We start from the raw sequence: 6,000 nt of genomic DNA on the forward strand, positions 1-6,000 counted from the left end.
ACCTTTCCTCTTCCTCTCAACATGCAATCGTGAGGTGGTGTTCCCCTTCATTGGAGTGCAATGTCACCACAGGTCTCAGTGCAGCAGGGTAACCAAGTACAAACCAGAACATTTGAAACTTTGAGCCAAACTCCACCTCTCCACAGCATGAGGGACAATATGGAGACTTCATAGGGCCCCTCTCTCATTTGTTTCCAAAGTAATGGATTATGAAACTTTAGTATATCAGAAGCAGGATCCTGACATTCTCATAAACATATTTTTACTCAGATTTTCTTACTTGTGTGTGTAGTTCTATATAGTTATAACACACACATGAGTGTTTCTGTCACCACACTCAATACAGAGAACCACCTACACAGCCACCCAGATGATGTGTGCTGCCTGCTTAAAGCCATATCTAACTCTCTCTTCCTGTTCTCTATTCTTCACTGACCAACTGTTGGGGCTCAAAATGCTGCCATTAAAGTTTTATGTAAATACAAATAGATAATGTACAAACTCTTGAGATTGCCTTTCCTACTCAGAATATCCTCCAAAGAATCACAAAACTGCTTATGTCAATAATCTGTTCCCTTTTTATTGCTGAGTAGTATTCCATGGCATGGAATACTAAGTTCTTAAGTTCCATGACAACTTATGAACTCATTCATTGAAAGACACATTGGCTGGTTTTGGTCTGCGAATACAATAAGCAAACCTGCTTTGAAAATCTATTTGTGCCAAATTTTTATGTGAACATATATTTTTATTTATTGGAATTTAGAACTTAAAAAAGCATATTGTTATCCATGAGAAAATACTAAAAAGAACAAAAAGTATTACTTTTAATGAGTTTGGTGAGGAAATTAAGATGACACTCAGTATTTAAGCAACCCTCCCCAAAAGGCAGAACAATAGGATTGGAAAAAAAAAAAAAAAAAAAAAAAAAAAAAAAAAAAAAAAAAAAAAAACCAGAATGGAGAGATACAAACACAACAACAACAAAAAACCTCTTTAAGCAAAATCATATAAATTATTACTTAGATGCTGAGTACATTTCAGATAATTTTAAAAACTATATGGTATAGTCAGAATGACTGTAATCAGGTGTTGTATATCACATGGTGATAGAAAATGCAAAGATGCTGGTAACAGCACAAAACAAGCAGTGTGTGGTGGTTAGTGAGGTTTCTAGTGGCATCCTGAGCCCCTGCTTCACGTGAAGATGCTTAGATCATCCCAGTGGGTGTGTAGGGGCATTCTGGGAGGTGCACAGCACACAGTACATCCGTAATACAAAGGGAGGCCTTCCACTCAGGAGTCGTCTTCATTCTATGTTCTAGCTTTGCCCAGGAGTTTCTTAGTGCATAGACACTCTCTAGCGTGACACAGACTCCAGACTTGGTTATCATGAACCATCACAGACAGCCATGGCAGGTCCATCTTCTCCAAGTCTTCTGCACAGACAAGGCCTCATACAGGAGCAATAACTGTGAAGAACTCCAGTTACTGTGTTTACACATCACATGATTTGAGCTGAATGTTTCTCCCTCAGGCATCCTAACTGAGCCAAGCCATTTGCTTTGAAACCTACCCTCTCCCCCAACAAATGGCAATGAGGACTTCATTAAGCGACTCCGCCATATGTGGGTAGATCTATTAGGGGTTATTTAACTTCTTCTTTAATCTCTAAACTATATGGCCACTTGTAAGCCATTTAACCTTTTCAAGCTCCGGAGTCCCAATCCTTAAAATGGCCATAACAGTATCTTATTAATGAGTTACTTGGTGTGGGGTACCTGGCACACTAAAAGTGTTCCTGAAGTGATGTTATTGCGGTAAGAATATTATCTGCATTCAAATTGAGCTACGTAGACTGACAAAACATCCCTCTTTTCTCTAATTAACACCATAAATATGGAAAAACATAATAAAGTCACTTTACTTAATTACTCTGTGAGAATACAATTTCAAAAATGATATTGCCCACATTACTGCAAAGATTTCAATATCATGGCTGTAAATATGCAGTATATGAAACACCTATGTATATATACACAATAAATGGTGTCATCTTGGCTGAAGGTAAATTATGTGTTCCAACGCTGCGTAATGTGTCCCCCACTAAACCAATCATCAACCTTTAACAGGCAAGCTTCTACTCACCCTACAAAGCCCATGAGTGCCTGCCTCTAGCTGCCTCCCATGTCTTTCTGCCTTATAAATAACTGCACCACTTTGCTCACTAGCCGCCAAGACCCTTGAAAACATAGACAGAGCCTTGTTCTTCTTTGTTCACTCGCCATGTGCTCTCCAAACACATGGAAGTCATTGCTCTGCACACAGTAGGTATTTCTGAAGAGTGCTCAAAAGCCTAACCTAGCCTCCTCTGTGCTATTTCTTGTCCTTAAGAAGTTATGTCTATAATGTGCATGTGCTACATTATTCAAGTATAAACATTTCAATCCCATCCAGATGTCCACATCAGCTGATTCTTCTGATTCCGTTTCTCTTGGGAGTACCGAGTTGCGACGGGGAAGCATGTCCTATTAATGAGGCGTGGAGGAAGCACCTGGAACCCATTAGCCATGGAGACGCTGCCATGATGCTAATCTGACTGGGGACGTCTGTCCTGTGATTGGATGGGATGTGAAATGTACTTTTGCTTGGACTTTACCCTCTCATCTGTCTCAGTCCTGTAAGTGGTTTCTTGTCATTATTCAGGGAACCAGGACAAATCCAAGTTTCACTGCCAAAGAACTGACTTCTACTGCAGAATCGTTGTGGCTGGTCTAATTTGGATCAAGGTAAATTCTCAGGGCCTTTCTGATCAACTCAACTAAGTACCCATTTGTGGTCAGTTACCAAGGTATCACCGAAAACAAAAAAGACTGGCAGCTGAAGGGAAGGAAATGGCTTCAGCCAGAATGAGCTTAGTGAAGGAGAATCCTGATTCTAACTTACAAGCTTAGCACAGGTACCCAGGATATTAGAGTCAGGCGACCAGCTAAGGTCAGAAGCAGCCAAATTAGGTGGGAACCCCTTAAGAATAAAGTTCACATCAATCCATCATTCTCCGCCTTCAAAAATCAACACTCTTTTGTAGAAAGGGAAAACAAACAAAAACCTTCAGAGTAATCAATTTTGAAAGTTCCAATAATTAAGCCATTAGGCCTAAAGCACTCAGAGAGCAATTTCATTTAATTTGCCCTGCAGTAGCAGGGAGAGACCTCTCCCATAGTGTGGCACTGTTATATCCCAGATCCATCCTAACAGCAAGCACCAGCTCTCACAGCAAGCCCCAGTCTCAGGCAGAGGGGTTTTTTTTTGTTGTTGCTCACCCACTTGAAGTAGCAATCACAAGAGTTCAGCCAGCGGCCTAGTTCTAGTCATCATGACTCCCTCTGGCCTCTGTCATCATCCTCAGCTGGTTCAAGACAAAGATCAAATGCATGAGTATGAAGGTGGACTTTTATGAATGAAGCTTGCCTGGGCAGAAATTCCTCACATTCTGCTGCCCAGAACAGAGCTACACATCTGGCCCCAACGGAAAGGAAAGGAAACAAATGGTCTTAACCTGGAAATAAACAAGCAGCCCCAGAGCTGGATCCCTCCACCTTACCACCTCTACCTTCCTTATTTCTCCTATCTAAGCAGGTAGGAAGGACACTTACACCTCTAAATGATGAGATCTGAATTTCATTCAGCATTTCCAGCTTATTTGTCATCTAAAAAATGTTACACTACCTTGGAATAACCCTCTAGGGGTTTAATAATTTCCCAGCTGAGCAAACTAGGTAGGCAGAATTAGAATCACTTCCAGTACCTATCTTTGATATGCCAACAAAAAAAGTTCCCCTATGGTTTTATTCATTTATGCACTCATCAAAACATTAAATATTTATTCAACTGCCGTGGGGTAGACAGCAGTGTTCTGGGGAGAGAAAGAGACAAACATTCCCCCTTCCTGAGAAAGGAAGGACTCTGTTAGGTGGACTGTGCTCAAGTCCTAACCTTGTCATAGTTGCCATGCCAAGTCTGACTCACCTGTGGTTGAGAGTTAGGGCTCAACCAAGGAAAAGGAAAAAAGCTGCTCCCCATCTCAGAGTCCTTGCTATTGAACTACACCTGGCTCCTCCCCACTGCTACAGTACTTCCTATGTTACAGGAATCTGCCCATTTACACCACCATTATCTGATTACTCCATTGTAAAGTTTTATCCAATGTAAAAAAAAAAAATACCATGTCTAAAGGCCACTGAAACACATACCAAAAGGTAATGAAGAGTTTGGGAATAAGAACCTGTGTGGAGCCAGAAGCTGGAAACAACCCAGATGCCCCTCAACTATGGTATGGATACAGAAATTGTGGTACATCTACACAATGGAATATTACTAGCAATAAAAAACAAGGAAATCATGAAATTTGAAGGTAAATGGTGGGAACTGGAAAAGATCATCCTGAGTGAGGTGTTCCAGAAGCAGAAAGACACACAGGGTATATACTCACTCATAAGTGGATATTAGACATAATATAGAATAAACCTACTAAAATCTGTACACATGAAGAAATTAATCAAGAAGGAGGACTCTGGGTAAGATGCTCAGTCCCATTCAGAAAAGCAAAGAGGATGGACATCAGAAGAAGGAGAAAACAGGGAACAAGTCAGGAGCCTGCCACAGAGGGCCTCTGAAAGGCTCTACCCTGCAGGGTATCAAAGCAGATGCTGAGACTTATGGCCAAATTTTGGGCAGAATGCAGGGAATCTTATGAGAGAAGTGGGAGATAGTAATATCTGGAGAGGACAGAAGCTCCACAAGGAGAGCAACAGAACCAACAAATCTGGGCACAGGGGTCTTTTACTGGGGCTGATGCCCCAACCAAGGACCATTCATGTTTATAACCTAGAACCCCTGCACAGATTTAGTCCATGGTAGTTCAGTGTCCAAGTGGGTCACGTAGTAATGGGAACAGTGACTGTCTCTGACATGAACTGATTGGCCTGCTCTTTGATCACCTCCCCTTGAGGGGGGAGCAGCCTTACTAGGCCACAGAGGAAGACAATGCAGCCACTCTTGATGAGACCTGATAGACTAGGATCAAAAGGAAGGAAAGGAAGACCTCACCTATCAGTGGACTTGGGGAGGGGCATGTGTGGAGAAGGGGAAGGGAGAGAGGGGTTAGTAGGGGAGAAGGGAGGGAGCTACAGGGGGCATATAAAGTAAATAAAGTGTAATTAGTAAAAATTTAAAAAAGGAACCTGTGTGGATAATACTTTCTCCTACTAAGAAAGGAGAATGGAGAAGGGCAGAGACTGGAAATAGCAAGGAGACTCCTCCCCTGACCCAGAGCCTGCCTCTGTTCAAGGGTGGGCCTGGCCTCAGGAGTCCACATTTGCCTTCTATGTGGAACCATCAGATCGATTGCTTTGTCACAGCCACTGCTCAGTTGCTGTTCCCCCCCACACACATATACACACTCATTGTTGGCTTTGCGTCTCTTGGCTCAGAAAGTCTCAGTGACCATCTGTATAAAATGCAGAATGAAAGAGGAGAGATCTTTGAAGGAACAAACCCACTGCCCTTGTAGTCACTGTTCACTGGATTGCCTAAAGGACTGGTGAGCTGGTGGGTTTCATGGGAACCAAGGAACAGACAGGCATGAAACGGAGGCAATTGCTTCAGTATCTTATCTGTTCGATACCAAAGGAGCCCCATTTCTGGATTTGGAATAACTGCAAAAATACGTACATATTTGGAGGGGATCCAATGTAAAATAATAAATAATATTGTTTGTTTAAATTTATACCCTAGATGTTCTGGTCTTAGATTCTAGACTAATACTGGCCCATGAGGAACTGATGACAGGGACAATCTTGAAGGTATAATAGCATGTTTATAAAGATGTGGGAAAAGACAGGTCACACATATAATGATCTGCATTGCATGACACTAGAGTAAAGATAGATAGATAGATAGATAGATAGATAGATAGATAGATAGATAGATAGATAGATA

The 6,000-nt window shown here is 41.7% G+C and overlaps 1 pseudogene; it reads left to right on the forward strand.

The window, feature by feature from the left end:
- The window catches only part of LOC129672050 (ADP-ribosylation factor-like protein 4A), a 143,186-nt pseudogene that overhangs the window by 519 nt on the left and 136,667 nt on the right, over positions 1-6,000 (forward strand).

The sequence above is a fragment of the Psammomys obesus genome, unplaced genomic scaffold, assembly GCF_907164565.1.
Source record: "Psammomys obesus unplaced genomic scaffold, mPsaObe1.curated_primary_1811, whole genome shotgun sequence".
In the NCBI taxonomy this organism is placed as follows: Eukaryota; Metazoa; Chordata; class Mammalia; order Rodentia; family Muridae; genus Psammomys; species Psammomys obesus.